Here is a 20,292-nt window from a genome sequence, read left to right as displayed (position 1 = left end):
ACTAACAAATTTGTTAGTCTCTAAGGTGCCACAAGTACTCCTTTTCTTGTTCCATACCATTAGCACTTCTGGTGCTAATATTCAAGCACCCAACATTAAAATTCACTTTCCTTGGTCACTAGTGTGAGTAAAACTCAGTCACTCAAATGTTTCCAGGAAGAGAAAACACACAGCTAAAGTTTCAAATTTGAGCTAACCAATATGTGGGGAAACATTTTGCTCTTGTGTGCAGTGCGGAGAAAATTTTGATTACGAAGTGACCATTGATTTATTACAATAAAAAAAAAAGTGTGCAGTTTTCCAAATTACAAATCATAGAATCATAGGACTGGAAGGGACCTTGAGAGGTCTTCTACTCCAGTCTCTTGCACTCAAGGCAGGACTAAGCATTATCTAGACCATCCCTGACAGGTGTTTGTCTAACCTGCTCTTAAAAATCTCCAGTGACAGAGATTCCACAACCTCCCGAGGCAATTTATTTCAGTGCGTAACCACCCTGACAGCTAGGAAACTTTTCCTAATGTTGCCGGCACCCAGTGCCGAGAGGCTGAACAACAGCTTGAGTTGGTTCGTTACCCGGTGTGCTGCACCCAATAATCACAACGGGGTGGAGAAGCAGAAAAGTTTATTTGAAGCTTCAAAAAGGTACAGGGAGATTTGAATCTCAAATCCTGTACAACAGAGCAGGAAGTTACACAGGCTTTTATACATCCTTTTTCCCAGCATACTTATCCAATAGCAAGCTGCTCCAAGTATCCATATAGCCAGCCAATCCAGTTCCCAGCTAGTTCCCTGATTCTCTGTATCATTTGTTAAACTATACATAAAGCTGCTTTATTCAGCATTGTTCTTCCATATCTCCCCTGTTTGGCCTTGCTTAGTTTCAGGCAGTCTGACTCTGCAACATACTGTTGCAGATTCTCAGCATAACTGCTGTGTGTGCCTCCAGGCGGGGGGGCCAAGGACACTTGGGCCTAGCACGCAGAGCTGCTGCGAGTGCCTTCAGGCAGGAGGGGGGGGGCAAGGACACCGGGGCCTAGTGCGAGGGGGCTTCATCGACACTCGTGGTCTTCCATCCCCTCGAGTTACCTAGTGGCCATGCCCCAGTGTTCCCAACAACTCCCCCCTTTGAGAACACTCAACAGCCTTGGCTCTGAGTTTTCTCACTTGGGCTACTTATTTTTTTACAATATGACTTTGCATAAGCACTTTGTGATAGCCCTGAAGAGAATGACTTATTAACTTTTGCAAAAGGGCCCTGACACATGATACCGCACAGCATAATACCAGTAATACAAGCAGTACAGGAAAGAGAAATTTCAATAGCAGGCTAAATAAACCACCAAGCCAAGATGACAAACCCCAGCCTGAAAACAAGGTTTGCAACCAATTGTTCTCTGGGGCAGTATAGGCAACCTGTGCTCCGGCTCGGGCATGGGCCTCAGCCTGTACCACCTTTTCATAGATCTCATAACTGCTATCATTTACATATACACAACATCGGGGCCCGATGAGGGCACAAACCCCTCCTTGGGATGCCAAGAGATAGTCCAAAGCCAGCCAGTTTTGGAGGGAAAACGTCCTGAGCTGCTGTACCTCTTTATTTAATGTTTTTACTGCTGACCCTAAATCACTAACCGAGTCCTCTAACTCTAAGGCCACTTTCTCAAGTACCATCTGCAGCCTTACAGTATAGTGGCCTATGCATGCCAGGGCTGGCCCGGTAAACAGTGGCGCTATTCCCAGTACAGAGCACCCTACCAGCTTCTCGGTTGTGAGGGGATTCTTCATATTGCCCTCCAATGCCTTAGTCAGTCGCCGCAGGGTCTTTTCTCGTGACTCAACAGAGGTGTCTCGGGCATTTCTAATCTTTCCTTTGGGCAGTGTGGCAGTTATGGAAAGATGAGGAACTCCATGAACTATATAACAGCTACCTGTCCAGTTGGCTGGCAGCACCTTGTAAGCCTTTCGGCCACATACAAAATAGTGACCCTGTAGGGCCCAATAAGGACTGTTTCTTAAGGGGATTCCTGGGATATTTAAGGCTGCTTTTCCAAACAGTTCATATGCCCCTAGGGGGGCATCCCATCCTCCTGATTGGGTACAAGTGGGGGCATTTCTAATTGTGCCGTTCAAATTACACTCGCCATAGGGACCACTACAAACCCACCATTGGCTTGCTACATTGGAGATATTAACTGGACGGCAAGTTACATTTCCAAACCCCTTTTTTGTGGTAAGATTATTTGTGTTTCCCTAAAAGGGGAGGAACCATTACACCCACACTGTTGGCCTCCCCTGTTGGTCTTTATCCAATACCCATCAGCCCACTGTGTAATAACACAGGAGCTCTTTCCCACAGGATGCCCATAGGGATCAGATTGGTTTCGGGTAAAACATAACACTCCCTCAGTGAGTACTGCAACTGAATACTCCTGGTCCTGATAGGTGGCTTGCTGTAAAGAGGTCTTGTTCCAGAACGGTGAGTCCGTTCTTTCCTGCTCTTTGGTGGTGGCTAATTCTGCTAGGGTCAAGGGCAGCATGTCAAGGGGCATTCCCGTTTTGGGGGATAGTGGAGTTGGAGCACATACCCAGCAATCAGTCTGGTTTGTTAAAGTAGCAACATGGTGCGCAAGCAAAACAAAAGAGTTATGCTCCCGATATGCACAGTTTGGAAATACCAATACAAAGAATAACAATGTTACCCAATTAATTATTAGCAGAGTCTTCCCAACCCAAGGTCTCCAATACCTGGGTGGGCCCATTTTAGCATTAAGGTGCCCGCTATTTGTGTCTTTTAAACAGTAGCTTTAGCCCGAGATTGTCACTAGATGAGGAGTCAGCAGGTTGGACAGTCCACTGTTCTGCTGATGAGGGGGCAGGTACGGCCTTCAGACGAGAGTGATGGATCCAGTTCTTGTGTCCCTCGATCTTTGCCGCTGTATGGGAGATCAGCAGGATGGTATAGGGTCCTTTCCACTTTTCCTGGAGAGGCTCGTCTTTCCAGGTGCGAACAAGCACAGAGTCACCGGGCTGTAAGGAGTGAACGGGAGAGTCCAAGGGGAGAGGCTGGGAATCCTTGGTATACCTGTGAAGAGACAAGAGAACAGCAGACAGGGAACACATATACTGTGACAAAAAGCCATTACCCAACTCCCATTCCCCTGACAGAACCGGGGTGCCATTCATGGGCCATGCCCTTCCAAACATAATTTCAAAGGGACTGAGCCCTAATCTACCCTTTGGGAGAACGCGGATACGGAGTAGGACGAGGGGCAAAGCATCAGGCCATCGCAGTGAGGCTTCTTGGCACAATTTTGAGAGATGCCGTTTAAGGGTCTGATTGGTACGCTCCACTACACCACTGGCTTGCGGTCTCCAGGGCGTATGGAGTTTCCAGGGGATCTGTAAGGCATGTGAGATGCTTTGAATGATTTTTAACGTGAAGTGTGTCCCATTGTCAGATTCCATCCACAGGGGGAGTCCAAAGCGAGGAATGATCTCCTTAACAAACTTGAGGGCCACTGTCCTGGCAGTGCAGTTACGGCATGGGAAGGCTTCTGGCCATCCGCTGAACCGATTCACTATAACAAGGAGATATTTGAACCCTTGAGTCCGGGGAAACTCAGTAAAGTCTATTTGCCACACTTGTCCGGGGCCCGGAGTGGGTTCTAGGGCAGCTGGTGGCACAGGATGTCCCGGTCGGGGGTTATTCTTTTGGCAGACTAAGCAGTCCGCTTGTACCTGGGCAGCCAGGGGTCGGAGTCCGGAAGTGATAAAGTATTTTCCCATTAGCTGGATAAGTGCTTCCCTGCCAGCATGAGTGGTTTGATGTAGTTTCTGCAGCACTGGCCAGATTAGGCCCTTTGGTAAGAGGATCTTCCCTTCTGGGGAATGGAGCCATCCCTCCTTTTCCCGGAGACTGAGTTTGTCAGTTAGCTGTCTCTCCTCCCCAGAGTACTGAGGGGTTGGAAGCTCCCCTACTGATGGGATAAGGGCATGCATATGGGCGTTCTCAGTCTGAGGGGATGGCAGGGTGGCAGCATGCTTAGCCTCTCTATCTGCCCAGGCGTTACCTCTGGCCACATCTTGATCCTCCCTTTGATGGGCTTTACAGTGTACCACCGCCACTTCCGAGGGGAGTTGTACAGCTTCTAGGAGCCGGAGGATTTGGGGCCCGTACTTGACTGGGGAGCCTTGGGCTGTCAGCATTCCCCTTTGCTTCCATAGGCCAGCATGAGCATGCAGCACACCAAAAGCATACTTTGAATCAGTAAAAATGTTGACCCGCTTTCCTTTTGACAGTTCAAGTGCACGGGTCAGGGCTATTAGTTCGGCAAGCTGGGCAGAGGTCCCAGCAGGCAAACCTTCAGCTTTCACAGTGTCATGGAGGGTCACAACAGCATAACCCGCCCTCCTTTGCCCATCTATTACAGTACTGCTACCATCAGTGAACCACTCATAATCTGCATTTGGGAGAGGTACATCCTTTAAATCCGGACGGCTGGAGTACTGGACATCTATGATCTCTAAACAGTCATGTTTCTGTTCCTCTGTTTCTGGCAAGAGAGTGGCTGGGTTAAGGGAGGGGCAAGGCTGTAGGGTGACTTCAGAGTTCTCTAACAGCTTAGCCTGGTACCGAGCAATCCGAGCCTGGGTGAGCCAAAGCCCTCCCTTTGCATCCAATAAGGCTTGGACCATATGGGGAGTATAGATTTGCATAACCCCTCCCAATGTTAGCTTCTCGGCTTCCTCAAGCAATAGGGCAGTAGCTGCGACCGCCCGTAAACATGCCGGCCAACCCTTTGCAACCTGATCCAATTGCTTAGAAAAATAAGCCACAGGACGCTTCCATGCTCCTAACAGATGTGTAAGCACTCCTAGGGCCACCCCCCTTCGTTCATGTACATACAACTGAAACGGCTTAGAGAGATCTGGCAGGCCCAGAGCCGGGGCTTCCATCAATTTTCTTTTCAGGATTTTAAATGCCCTGTCAGCCTCTGGGGTCCAATAGAAGGGGTCATGATCTGCTCCTTTTACACAGTCGTACAGGGGTTTAGCCCACAGTCCAAACTCTGGGATCCATATCCTGCAAAAGCCTGCCATACCCAGAAATGCCCTGAGCCGCTTACGGTTACTTGGGGTAGGAACTTGACAGATAGATTCCTTTCTTTTTCTTGAAAGCTGACGCTCCCCTTGCCTTAGCTGTAACCTGATCCCTCTCCACCTCAGACAACAGGGTTCTCAGGAGGATATTACAGTCGTCTCAATCGGCTTGTGACTACTGAGGCACCCCTTAAAGACAGATATAAACCTGCTTGGGTTCGTTGAGAATTCCCCAGCCTGTGTTTTAAAAGCTGCTAAGTCTATTGGATTGAATGGCACATGGGTGTAAACTTGCATAGTGGTAGCCTGACGTCCGTCTGCTCCTGGGCAAGCCACAACAGTCTCGGTAAGCAAAGGATAGAGTCCCACCGAGGGGGCAATCTCTGTAACCCGAGGCATACGGTGGGGGTGTGGGGGCCGAAGGGGACACCGGCTCTGCCATTACAGTGGGGGTGGGGGTCTGGGGACTAACATTAGCTGCTACGGAACCAGTTGGAGTCAGATTACAGCACTGTAAAATATCTGGTCGAGTACATAAAGTCAGAAACAAATGCGCATACATATGTTCATTCCATTTACCCATTCACTGACAAAACAAAACTAATTGGAGGATCGTGTTGTAATTAATTGACCCTCCTGGTGGCCACCACTCCTGGTCCTCTAGTTGATATTGAGGCCAGTCAACTGTACAGAATCGTTTTAATTGGCTCTTAGTCATCGGATCCGCACCAAATACCTTCCAGTTTGCTAGAATGCACTCTAGGGGCGTACACCGTGCCCTAACCTCTGAGCTCTGTCCCTGTCCCATACCTACAGGGTAACTCTGGGCGTCCCCAGGTTCCAACAGAGCATATAATCCGGATTTTAAAAGGTTCCTACCTTATCCAAGGGACCGGTTCTTCACCGCCGTCCTGCAGCTGCTCCTCCCCCACGTCTAAGGGACCGGTTCTTCACCGCCGTCCACAACTCCTTCTCCACTATATGAGTGCGTTGCACCGTTGTGCCCTCTGGGGTCGATCAAATCGCGTCTCCTCCGAGGCCCCCGATGAACTCACCGGTGCGCGCTGGGCATCGGTTCTCGCCGCAATCCTCGACCTCCAGGAGGGGTCCGGGCAAGGCTAAATTGCAGCCTCGTCGCCCACCCAGGGACGCCAAAAGCTGTTGCCGGCACCCAGTGCCGAGAGGCTGAACAACAGCTTGAGTTGGTTCGTTACCCGGTGTGCTGCACCCAATAATCACAACGGGGTGGAGAAGCAGAAAAGTTTATTTGAAGCTTCAAAAAGGTACAGGGAGATTTGAATCTCAAATCCTGTACAACAGAGCAGGAAGTTACACAGGCTTTTATACATCCTTTTTCCCAGCATACTTATCCAATAGCAAGCTGCTCCAAGTATCCATATAGCCAGCCAATCCAGTTCCCAGCTAGTTCCCTGATTCTCTATATCATTTGTTAAACTATACATAAAGCTGCTTTATTCAGCATTGTTCTTCCATATCTCCCCTGTTTGGCCTTGCTTAGTTTCAGGCAGTCTGACTCTGCAACATACTGTTGCAGATTCTCAGCATAACTGCTGTGTGTGCCTCCAGGCGGGGGGGCCAAGGACACTTGGGCCTAGCATGCAGAGCTGCTGCGAGTGCCTTCAGGCAGGAGGGGGGGGCCAAGGACACCGGGGCCTAGTGCGAGGGGGCTTCATCGACACTCGTGGTCTTCCATCCCCTCGAGTTACCTAGTGGCCATGCCCCAGTGTTCCCAACACTAATGTCCAACCTAAACTGCCCTTGCTGCAATTTAAACCAACTGCTTCTTGTCTTGCAGTTCTGGACACAACTGATACAAATTAGCACATTTTAAACAAATTGAACAAATATATTTTCAGTCTTGTAAAGCAGACAAAATTGCTCACTAACTGGAAATGTTCCAGAAAATAATGAACCAGATGGGGGGGAAATGATGGGACATGGATTGTCACTACAGGATTAACATTTTGCCTCTCAGTTTTATGCCCACTCTGCCCACTGTTTTTATTCCAGTGTAACTATGTCAGTTAGGGGTGTGACTTTTTAACCAATATAATTACTGTTATACAGCCCTTAGCTTAGACACAGTTATACAGGCATAAGGCACCTTTATAACTGTATCCCACACTACTGGGTTTTCACTGGTTTAACTATACTATGTAGACAAGGCCTTAAATAGAAAATGGGACCTGGGAAGGTGAGGTCTCTGAGGCCCAAGATGGCATAGAGGTTCAATTTCTTTTAACTCCGAAGAATTTCTTCTCCAGCTCATCGATGAGGTCATTAAGGAAGGCCCTGGAAAGTTCAACAAGCAGCTGCCTGTGTGAGATGTAGGCTGTAGACAAACCTGTTCTTTTTGATCTTGGCCCTTTTAACATGGGGTTCATTAAAATGAGATAATGTCAAGCACTGAGAATCTCTGTGCTTTAACCATCCCCTTTTAGTTTTACATCACAAGAAGAATAGCTAACAGGAGCAATGAAGTGACAGGATCCTGTGGAAAGGGTGCTGTGACCAGATGGTAAGTGCTGTACAGTAAATTATCGCTCACAACACTGCAAGACTTTGAAGATGTTTCTTTTGGTTTTGGGGAAGAAATCAAATACCCTGAGAATGTTCTGTAATCAGTGATAGGAGGAACTCACAAGAGACGAGTTCACAGAGATACTTTTTTTTTTAAACTCAGATGCTTTTTTTAAAACTCTGGAGCATAATATCTACACCCAGATCTTAAATTTTTTCCTGCAAAAACATAATGTACACATGTATATATGTGCTCAAGCAAATCCTTCCTTTGCCTGTGCAGATACTTGTGTGTGAGTACAATTAACTGATTTCTACCCACAAATACAGATTTGAGCACAATATATACATACCTCACTTTAAAAAACTATAGTACTGGGCAAGATGATATACACATAGTATAAGGAATTTCTTTCTTAACTCTTTCACTGCCTTGGAGCCAACATTCCCACTGAGGTCAATAGGACCAAAATATTAGCTGCTAGGATATACATCACTTAATAATTGTGATGCGCTGCAATTGTACAGCCCTTCTTGTGTTATGCTGTCATAAAACTGCAAAACCCAGGCAGCAGAGTAACATATCTCATGTAGGTTCCTTCCAGAATTGCTTGTAAAGGTTAAAACAAAAGACTAATGAACCAAGTTGATGCCCAAAAGGATTTAGGTTTGTTGCTATATATTTGATAGACAGAATTATACTCTTGAGTTATAGTATCGTGCAACAACAGCTAGTAGCAACCCTATTCTAATAAGTGGGAAATACATAAAATTGTATGGAAGGAGTCTGGGGGCTGTGTGGGGTGGTGGTGCAGGCTCTGGGAGGGAGTTTGGGGGTGGGAAGGGGGTAGGGCTGCAGGATCTGGGAGGGGCTTGGGGGGTGCAGTGCCACACCCCAATGGCCCCCCCTCCCTCAGGGAGTCTCCAGGGAAGGCAGATCAGCATTGTATGTGGCTAACACTGTTGCAAGCATCGCAGAGCATTTTGGGGAGGGTCAAAGATGTGTGAGTGGAGAGTGGACGTTTCCTTTACAGGGTACGAGAGGCCGAGAAGGGGGAGAAGAAGAAGAGAGCAGAGAACAGGTTAACTCAACATTTCAGCTAGCTCAGTCAGAAGTTAAGACACTGGCCCCAGCAGCCCAAGGACACTGCTCACAGTTATGACTTGGCTGACAGATAAAAAAATCAGGGGCTTGAGGCTTTCTCGAGCAGCTGTGAGAAAGAAAAAATTCAACTGTCCAGACATGCGAGACAGCAAGGTCAGCCTGATCGAAAACACAGTCCAGGGCTGCGGAAAGTAAAAGCACTGACGAGACGACCTGTGTCCCTGGAACCGGGGTGTTTTGGGAATGGTGAAGAGACCACAGAAAGCAGGTTTGAACTGGCATAAAGAGCACTAGGAGCAGAGATACACCCCCAAAGGAGTCCAGGACTTAAAACTCTCCTGGGAGCCGGAGCAACTTGGAGAGCACAGCAGATCTTTGGACAGCCTGGGCCCAGGACAGCATTCCCCACCCCCCCGCCCACACACACACACACACACACGCACACACTTCTTCTGGTTGATCTCTATAGACTGCATGTTTATGGCTGAGATTTCAGTCTTTAAAAGTATCATAGTGGAATTAGGATAATAATTCCATAATGGCTGGGAGGATTGCAGTCACCACTCCCAGGAGGAAACGTAGGGTAGTGATGGTTGGTGACTCTCTTCTGAGGAGGATGGAGGCACCCATCTGTCATCCTGACATGGTATCCCGGGGCGTATGCTGCCTGCCAGGAGCTTATATCTGAGATGTTACGGAGGGATTGTTGAGGATCATCCAGCCCTCTGACTACTACCCCTTGATAGTCATCCATGTGGGCCCTAATGATACTGCAAGGTATGACCCTCAGCAGATCAGAAGTGACTACAGGGTTCTGGGAGTAAGGGTGAGGGTTTTGGGAGCGCAGGTGGTATTTTCTTCTATCCTTCCAGTCAAGGGTAGAGGCCCAGGCAGAGACAGGTACATCCGGTGGTGAATGGCTGGTTGCGAGGATAGTGTCACCAGGAGGGCTTTGGCTTCCTTGAACATGGGATGCTGTTGCAGAAAAAAGGACTGCTAAGGAGAGATGGGGTCCACCTATCAAGGAAGAGCATATTTGGATACAGACTGGCTAACCTAGTGAGGAGGGCTTTAAACTAAGTTTGAAGGAGGCAGGTGACCAAAGCCCACAGGTAAGTCAAAAACATGGAGACCTGGGAGAAGGGTCAGAATCTGGGGGGAGCTTGGGCTGTTATAGCAGGGATAAAGGAGAGAAGACAGAACTGGGGTGGGGGGAGAATCAAATCAGTATCTTAGTTGTCTGTATACTAATGTGAGAAGTATGGGGAATAAGGAGGAAGAATTCAAAATGCTAGTAAATTAACAAAATTATGACATAGTTGGCATCACAGAGACTTGGTGGGATAATACGCATGACTGGAATATCGGTATAGAAGGGTACAGCTTGCTCAGGAAGCATAGGCATGGGAAAAAGGGAAGAGGTGGTGCCTTATATATTAAAAATGTATACACTTGGACTGAGGTTGAGATGGAAATAGGAGACAGACTTGCTGAAAGTCTCTGGGTAAGGATAAAAGGGGTAAAAACAAGGGTGATGTCATGGTAGGGGTCTACTACAGACCAACTAACCAGGAAGAAGAGGTGGATGAGGCTTTTTTTAAACAACTAACAAAATCATCCAAAGCGCAGGACTTGGTGATGAGGGGGACTTCAACAACTCAGACATTTGTTGGGAAAATAACACAGCAGGGAACAGATTATCCAGCAAGTTCTTGGAATGCATTGGAGACCATTTTTTTATTTCAGAAGATGGAGAAAGCTTCTAGGGGAGAGGTTGTTCTAGATTTCATTTTGACAAATAGGGAGGAACTGGCTGAGAATTTGAAAGTGGAAGGCAGCTTGGGTGAAAGTGATCATGAAATGGTAGAGATCATAATTCTAAGGAACAGTAGGAGGGAGAACAGCAAAATAAAGTCAATGGATTTCAAGAAGGCAGACTTTAGCAAACTCAGGGAGTTGGTAGGTAAGATCCCATGGGAAGCAAGTCTAAGGGGGAACACAATTGAAGACAGTTGGCTGTTTTTCAAAGACATTAGTAAGGGAACAAGAGCAAACTACCCCACTGCGTAGGAAAGATAGGAAGTATGGCAAGAGACCATCCTGGCTTAACCAGGAGATCTTAAATGATCTAAAAATAAAAAGAGTCCTACAAAAAGTGGAAACTGTCAAATTACAAAGGATGAATATAAACAAATAACACAAGTATGTAAGGACAAAATTAGAAAGGCCAAGGCACAAAACAAGATCAAACTAGCTAGAGACATATAGGGTAACAAGAAAACATTCTACAAATGCATTAGAAGCAAGAGGAAGACCAAGGACAGAGTAGGCCCATTACTCAATGAGGGGTGGGAAACCAGTAACAGAAAATGTGGAAATGGAAGAGGTGCTTAATGACTTCTTTGTTTCAGTTTTCACCAAGAAGTTTGGTGGTGATTGGATGTCTAACATAGTGAATGCCAGTGAAAATGTGGTGGATCAGAGGCTAAAATAGGGAAAGAATGAGTTAAAAATTACTTAGACAAATTAGATGTCTTCAGGTCACCAGGGCCTGATGAAATGCATTCTAGAATACTCAAGGAGCTGACTGAGAAGATATCTGAGCCATTAGTGATTATCTTTGAAAAATCATGGAAGACGGGAGAGATTCCAGAAGACTGGAAAAGGGACAATATAGTGCGAATCTATAAAAAAGGGAAATAAGGACAACTAGGGGAATTACAGACCAGTCAGCTTAACTTCTGTACCTGGAAAGATAATGGAGCAAATAATTAATCAATCAATTTGCAAACATGTAGAAGACAATAAGGTGATAAGTAACAGTCAGCATGGATTTGTCAAGAACAAATCATGTTAAACCAACCTGATAGCTTTCTTTGACAGGGTAACAAGCCTTGTGGATAGAGGGGAAGTGGTAGGTTTGGTATAGTTTGACTTTAGTAAAGCTTCTAATCCTGTCTCGCATAACCTTCTCATAAACAAACTGGGGAAATGCAACCTACATGGAGCTACTATAAGGGGGGTGCAAAACTGTTTGGAAAACTGTTCCTAGAGAGCAGTTATCAGTGGTTCTGAGTCCAGTTCTGTTCAATATCTTCATCAATGATTTTGATACTGGTATAGAGAGTACACTTACAAAGTTTGTGGATGATACCAAGCTGGGAGGGGTTGCAAGTGCTTTGGAGTATAGGATTAAAATTCAAAATGATCTGGACAAACTAGAAAAATGGTCTGAAGTAAATAGGATGAAATTCAATAGGGACAAATGCAAAGTACTCCACTTAGGAAAGAACAATCAGTTGCATACATTCAAAATGGGAAATGACTGCCTAGGAAGGAGTACTGCAGAAAGGGATCTGGGGGTCATAATGGACCAAAAGCTGAATATGAGTCAACAGTGTAACACTGTTGCAAAAGAAGTGAACATCATTCTGGGATGTATTAGTAGGAGTGTTGTAAACAAGATACGAGAAATAATAATTCTGTTCTACTCTGAGCTGATTATGCCTCAACTGGGATTGTGTCCAGTTCTGGGCACCACATTTCAGGAAAGATGTGGACAAATTGGAGAAAGTCCAGAGAAGAGCAACAAAAATGATTAAAGGTCTAGAAAACATGACCTACGAGGGAAGGTTGAAAAAACTGAGTTTGTTTAGTCTGGAGAAGAGAAGGCTGAGAGGGGACATGATAACAGTTTTCAAGTACATAAAAGGTTGTTACAAGGAGGAGGGAGAAATATTGTTCTTCTTAATCTCTGAGGATAGGACAAGAAGCAATGAGCTTAAATTGCAGCAAGGGCAGTTTAGGTTGAACATTAGGAAAAAATTCCTAACTGTCAGACTAGTTAAGGACTGGAATAAATTGCCTAGGAAGGTTGTGGAATCTCTATCATTGGAGATTTTTAAGAGCAGGTTAGACAAACACTTGTGAGGGATGGTCTAGATAATACTTAGTCCTGCCATGACTGCAGGGGACTGGACTAGATGACCTCTCGAGGTCCCTTCCAGTCCTATGATTCTATGATTGTAGGCAAACTTAACTATAGCGCTACAAGCTACAATGATAATTCTACTCACTTGAAAGAAAAATATCTATCTGTGACATGCTGCATGCACCTGGGAATGGGAATCTTTCAACCTTCCTCTAAATATAATTGTGCTGAGGCACATGAGATCAGACTAGGCCTACTTGTGCCTAATGTTTTGAGACTAATACAAAATGAAATAATTCGACAGACAGCTGGCTATATTACTGTACAAGTGGGATAACCACCTCAGAGGCTGTAATTCACTTGAGCAGCTCTATTAATATTATTATTATCTGCAAGAATGCAGCTCAACAATTTATGAAGAGAATTGTGCAGCAGAATTGTGAACTTCGTGTGCCTATGGCAGGGGTGTATACAGTTATGTATTAGATATCATGCAGAAATTGAACATGCCAAAGTAACATGACTGGATTACTGCTCAGTTGATTGACAGCTGTGAAGAGGCACAGCTCTGGAATACCAGAGTGAGTTGCTCACTGGTGGAGATGCAAAGGCAACTTTGAGCACTGATCCTACAATTTACTTTTCACAGATGGACCCCAAAGACTTCGGTGGGGCTCTGGTGAGTCTAGAGCAGATTTCATTGCAGGATCAAGGCCTTGATCAGCACCTGCTTGCACTATGCCTGTCTCTAGCCTACCTTTGTTATTAGTCTATCACTTTCACTGTAATAAACTAAAATTGTCTGGAAGCTTTAGTCAAGGTTTTGCAATGGAAAAAATATGAAAAAACCTCTAGTTTTGTGGATTTTTTTCACATTTTTCAACCAGCTCTATTACGAATGTTGCATCCATTTATTCTGTATGGATAGAGCTGAGCAAATAATTAAAAATAATACTTTTAATTGATTTGCATCTTTTTCTGCTGGCAGATTGTGAAAAGATGAAATAATTAAATATATTTCCTTGAAATTCTGCATTACTCACAGGAATAATTTGTCTCAGCTCACATGCAAATTTTTAATATTTGTAATTAATGCTGTATTGGTCAGTTATAGTAAAGAACTTGTGCGGAATCAATTCTGACTGGATGGCTTATGTAACAAAGCAGCCCAGCAGGAACTGTAAATTGCAGCAGTTACAGTTGTATTTGCAAATCGCAGATATATTGTTTAGCTGTAATAGCTGAAATTCACAGTTCCTGCAATGTTGGTTACTTAAATAAGTAATCCTATCAGTGAACATAACCAATGTAATTTAACTAATTATTATTTAACTAATACAGCACAAATTTTGAATTATGTATTGGAATATAAAATTTGCAATACACGCTGTTAAGTTATGCATCCAACCAGCTCAATGCAAACTGTGAATTTTTCAATCCAACATAGAAATCATAGAATCATGAGACTGCAAGGGACCTTGAGAGGTCATCTAATCCAGTCCCCTGCACTCATGTCAGGACTAAGTATTATCTAGCCCAGTCCTGACAAGTGTTTGCTTAACCTGCTCTTAAAAATCTCGAATGATGGAGATTAGATTCCACAACCTCCCTAGGCAATTTATTCTAGTGCTTAACCATCCTGACAGTAAGTTTTTGCTAATGTCCAACCTAAACCTCCCTGGCTGTAATTTAAGCCTATTTCTTCTTGTCCTATCCTCAGAGTTCAAGAAAAACAATTTTTCTCCCTCCTCCTTATAACATGATATTTGCTATTCACAAATATTAGACCTTAAAGTTAGCTTTTGGTGACTATGCAAGGTATAGGAGTATTGTATGAATTAAAATACTGGATGCTCAAATGTTTGCAGAAAGCAAATGTGAACGTATTATGAATAAGGCTGCAATTCTGTCATGGAGGTCAAGGAAGTCACTGATTCCATGACATTCTGCGACCTCCGTAAGTTCCGCAACTTCTGCAGCGGCCATTGCGGCTGACCCCATGTCTGCCTGAGCAGCTGTCCCAGAGGTGGCTCCGGGGACCGCTGGAGCAGCAGTGGCCCCAGGGAGTGCCCGAGCATTGTTCCTGGGGAGCACCCCGAGCAGCGGCTGCCCTGGAGGCTGTCAGGAGAGCGATCCCAGGGGATCTTGGAGCAGCGGGCTGCCATTGTAATGCATGAAGCAATGAGATTAATGTGTGGTTTGTTTTCATCCTCACCCCAGGGGGAAAATTGCATGTGCAGAGGAGTGTGGGGTTTTTTTTTGTGGGGGGGCATATTTTAATTATTTTTAACGTACGCACTGGTATGTGTGTGTTAGAGAGGGTAGATGGAAGGAGCAGAAGACGGTGAGGTTTGTGATGATCCTTAGTTCCTGCGGGAGTTCATTCCACAGTCTTGGACCAGCCCCCTTAAAAGCTTTGTCTCCTGCATACCCTTATTGTAGAAAGTTCCATTGTGCTAGAGAAGGGCAATTATTAACCATAGTCCTTATTCCAGAGCTTTACAAGGTCTTTTGGATATACTGAACCCAGGTTACTGAGCACCTGGAAGATAAGGACAAAGTGGAAAGCCAGTGTAGAGAGTGAAGGGCACATTTGATGTGCTTGTGGTAGCCTGTGTTGCTGAGGAGTCTCACTGTTCTGTACTAGTTGGAGTTTCCTAAACACTGAAGGCTTCATGCACAGAATCATAGAATCATAGAATATCAGGGTTGGAAGGGACCTCAGGTCATATAGTCCAACCTCCTGCTCAAAGCAGGACCAATCCCCAACTAAATCATCCCACCCAGGGCTTTGTCAAGCCTGATCTTAAAAACTTCTAAGGAAGGAGATTCTACCACCTCCCTAGGTAACGCATTCCAGTGTTTCACCACCCTCTTAGTGAAAAGGTTTTTCCTAATATCCAACCTAAACCTCCCTCACTGCAACTTGAGACTATTACTCCTTGTTCTGTCATCTGCTACCACTGAGAACAGTCTAGAGACATCCTCTTTGAAACCCCCTTTCAGGTAGTTGAAAGCAGCTATCAAATCCCCCCTCATTCTTATCTTCCGCAGACTAAACAATCCCAGTTCCCTCAGCCTCTCCTCATAAGTCATGTGTTCCAGTCCCCTAATCATTTTTGTTGCCCTCCACTGGACGTTTTCCAATTTTTCCACAACCTTCTTGTAGTGTGGGGCCCAAAACTGGACACAGTACTCCAGATGAGGCCTCACCAATGTCGAATAGAGGGGAACAATCACGTCCCTTGATCTGCTGGCAATGCCCCTACTTATACATCCCAAAATGCCATTGGCCTTCTTGGCAACAAGGACACACTGTTGACTCATATCCAGCTTCTCGTCCACTGTAACACCTAGGTCCTTTTCTGCAGAACTGCTGCCAAGCCATTCGGTCCCTAGTCTGTAGCGGTGCATTGGATTCTTCCATCCTAAGTGCAGGACTCTGCACTTGTCCTTGTTGAACCTCATCAGATTTCTTTTGGCCCCATCCTCCAATTTGTCTAGGTCCCTCTGTATCGTACCCCTACCCTCCAGCGTATCTACCTCTCCTCCCAGTTTAGTGTCATCTGCAAACTTGCTGAGGGTGCAATCCACACCATCCTCCAGATCATTTATGAAGATATTGAACAAAACCGGCCCAAGGACCGATCCTTGAGGCACTCCACTTGATACCAGCTGCCAACTAGACATGGAGCCATTGATCACTACCCGTTGAGCCTGACAATCTAGCCAACTTTCTATCCACCTTATAATCCATTTATCAAGCTCATACTTCTTTAACTTGCTGGCAAGAATACTGTGGGAGACCATGTCAAAAGCTTTGCTAAAGTCAAGGAACAACATGTCCACTGCTTTCCCCTCATCCACAGAGCCAGTTTTCTTGTCATAGAACACAATTAGATTAGTCAGGCATGACTTGCCCAGGTATACTGCATTCCTATAATCTAGCCGAGAGGCATGTATAACGAAGGCCAGGGCCGGCTCTAGCTTTTTTGCTGCCCCAAGACCAAGCCGCCGAAGCGCGCAAAAAAAAAAAAAAAAAGGCCATCCCTTGAAATGTGCCACCCCAAGAATGGCCGGAATGCCGCCCCTTCAAATGGGCTGCCCCAAGCACGTGCTTTCTTGGCTGGTACCTAGAGCCAGCCCTGACCAAGGCCAGTTTCTCCTAGACAGCCAGAGATGATAGAAAACATTAATTTTCTTAGATGTTCAAACAACTATTTGCAAATCACTTTCCCAAAATTTGTTTAGCTTTATTTTCCAGTATTTATGTGGTCTGGGTACATTTAAGCATCTAGAAAATCTAGCCCAGTAGCTCAGCATTCCTTGCAAATGCTTTCACACTGACCACGTTTGTTACATGTAGACTTCAAAATGATGAGTTCCTCTTTCCAACATACCCTTCCTGTCAGTCTCTTGTCCCTGGTTTGTTTTTGTCTTGTGTCTAGCAGAGAGTTGAGGGGAATGATGGGTCACTGAGGAGGCAGATAGTACTGTAAAGTCAGCCTTATAGAAAATTACAGAATCATAGAAATGTAGGACTCTAAGGGACCTCAACAGGTAGTCCAGTCCCCTGCACTGAGGCAGGAGTAAGTATTATCTAGACAATCCCTGACAGGTGTTTATCTAATCTGTTCTTAAAAACTTCCAGTGACAGAGATTCCACAACCTCCTTAGGTAAATTGTTCTGGTGCTTAACTACATTTACGGTTAGGAAGTTTTTCCGAATGTCTAACTTAAATCTCCCTTGCTGCAATCCAAGCCCATTATTTCTTGCCCTGTCCTCATTGGATAAGTAGAACAATCTATCATCCTCCCCTTTGTAACTTTTTATGTACTTGAAGACTGTTATCCTCTTCCCTATCAGCCTTCTCTTCTCCAGACTAAACAAACCCAGTTTTTTCAATCTTCCCTCATAGGTCATGTTTTCTAGACCTTTAATAATTTTTGTCACTCTTCTCTGGTCCCCCAAACTGGACACAGTACTCCAACAGAGGCCTTATCAGTGCAGAGTAGAATGGAAGAATTATTTCTCATGTCTTGCTTACAACATTGCTGCTAATACATCCCAGAATGATGTTTGCTTTTTTTGCAACAGTATTACATTGTTGACTCATACTTACTTTGTGAGCCACTATGAAGCCTTAAATATGAACACAGTCGAATCGGAATTCTATAAGGTTCCAATATTGCCCTCATCAAGGTAGTATGTGAATGCCTTCTGTAGTGCACGAAGCCACTATAACTCCTGGATCCTTTAACATAGTACTCCTCCCTAGGCAGTCATTTCCATTCTGTATTTGTGCAATTAATTATTCCTTCCTGGACCCAGGACAGATCCCTGCAGGTTCCCATTCAATATGCCCTTCCATCTTGACTGTGAACCATTGATAACTACTCGCTGAATATGGTTTTACAACCAATTGTGCATCCATAATTTAGTAGGTTCATCTAGACTATATTTTCCTAGTTTGCTTATGAGACGGTCATGTGAGAACATATCAAAAGGCTCGCTGAAGTCGAGGTATATCACATCTACCACTTTCCCCCCTATCCACAAGGCTTGTTACCTTGTCAGAGGATATTAGGTTGCTTTGATACTTGTTCTTGACAAATCCATGATGATTGTTACTTATGTCCTTATTATCTTCTAGCTGCTTACAAAATGATTGTTTGATTATTTGTTCCATTATCTTTCCAGTTACAAAAGTTAATTTGATTGGTCTGTAATTCCCTAAGTTGTCCGTATTCGCCTTTTTAAAGACAGGCACTATATTTGCCCTTTTCCAGTCCTTTGAGATCACTCCTGTCCTCCACTAGTTCTCAAAGATAATTGCTAATAGCACAGAGATCTCTTCAGATAGTTCCTTCTAGGATGTATTTTGTCAGGCCCTGTTGAGTTGAAGATATCAAACTTGTCTAAGTAATTCTTAACTTGTTCTTTCCCTATTTTAGCTTCAGATCTTACCCCATTTACACTGATGTTCACTATGTTAGTTGTCCAATTGCTGCCTGCTAGCCTTTTGGGTGAAAACTGAAACAAAAAAGGCATTCAACACTTCGGCCATTGCTGTGTTTTCTGTTACTGTCTTTTCCTCTTTCATTGAGTAATGGGCCTACCTTATCCTTGGTCTTTCTCTTGCTTTTAATGTATTTGTAAAATGTTTTCTTGTTACCCTTTATGTCCCTAGCTAGTTTAATCTCATTTTGTGCCTTGGTCTTTCCAATTTTGTCCCTACATACTTGTGTTATTTCTTTATATTCATCCTTTGTAATTTGACCTAGTTTCCACTTTTTGTAGGACTCTTTTTGAGTTTCAGATCATTGAAGACGATCTCTGGTCTCTTGCCATACTTCCTATCTTTCCTATGTATTGGGATAGTTTGCTCTTGTGCCCTTAATAATGTCTCTTTGAAAAACACCAACTGTCTTGAACAATTTTTTTTCACTTAGACTTGCTTCCCACAGGATCTTACCTACCAATTCTCTGAGTTTGCTAACGTCTGCCTTGTTGAAGTCCATTGTCTTTATTCTGCTGTTTTACCAACAAATCTGAATAACTCTTTCCTTTACCTGGATGTATTTGTTTCTTAAAGGTGTTTAACAGGATAGCCCCAGATATTAAGCCCAACAGCTTGCTTAAGTGGGATCCTTCCCAATGGTGTCTTACAGACATTGCAGTAAGATATTAAAATTATGGTGTAAAATATGAGTACATGGTAAGCTATGACAATGCAAATGTGGGTAACTCTTTAAAGGGATGAATCTGATGTTGCAAAATCTTTCAAGATCTTTGACTTAAGTCTTAGGCAGAGGGACTGCAGACTGAATATCCAGTGGAAGTGAGTTACATTGTTTTGTGGTGACTAGTGAGATAGATGACCCGGAAAATGGGACTTGGCACTGCTGCCTGAGATTGTTTAGTGAGCTGCCTACATGCACAGGTAATGGGATTCCTTGCAGCTACAAAGTGTCTGTTTGGGTCCAGGTTTGTTTTTTCCTCTCCCTTAAAAATTGAAAGTGAACTCCTCATTCAAACCTGACCTAGATCGAAGGATTGTCCTATTGCAATTAAATTAGTAATAGCATGTTTACTATACAAAATAATATTTCATTCTTTGCAAGGGAAGATAATCCTAAACTAAATAGAAACCAAAAGCTTGAATGAAAAATATTGTGTTATGATGGTTTGAGGAGGCTTTTGTATTTTAGAGTCAGGTTTTAGGGTGGAAAAAAATTCAAACCAACTGAAGATCTGGCTCTGAGTCCTTCTTCTTCTGACAGAGTCTGATCCTTCCCTTTTATCTCGTTCTGAACTCCTCCCTCCCATTCAACCCCCTTTTTGGAGGATTTAGCTAAAACAAACCTGAGTTGTATACTAGCTCAAGACTCTCCAAATGCATATATGATTATGGGCCTGAGCCTAATCTTTCTTAGGGGACATTGGTTTTACACCATTGTAACTCTGCTGATTTCAGTGATGTCACTCCTGATCTACACTGCTGTTAAGTGAGAACAGAATCAAACCTTTAATATATGATCTTAACATGTGCTGGAAGAATCAGAGTAATTCCAGCAAAAAGCTGCTTAGATAAAATCAGTAATTGTA

At 44.3% G+C, this 20,292-nt stretch overlaps 1 long non-coding RNA gene across 1 annotated transcript; it reads right to left on the bottom strand.

The window, feature by feature from the left end:
• Positions 1–608: 608 nt before the first annotated feature.
• LOC311518677 lies at positions 609–6,855 on the bottom strand. The gene is made up of 2 exons (XR_014711064.1): positions 5,986–6,855; positions 609–3,088 (listed from the first exon to the last, which is right to left on the bottom strand). It is a non-coding gene; the product is annotated as an uncharacterized lncRNA (long non-coding RNA).
• Positions 6,856–20,292: the final 13,437 nt, after the last annotated feature.

This window comes from Lepidochelys olivacea, assembly GCF_965140295.1.
Source record: "Lepidochelys olivacea isolate rLepOli2 genome assembly, chromosome: 1".
NCBI classification, from domain to species: Eukaryota; Metazoa; Chordata; order Testudines; family Cheloniidae; genus Lepidochelys; species Lepidochelys olivacea.
This window is presented reverse-complemented; position numbering and strand designations above follow the sequence as displayed.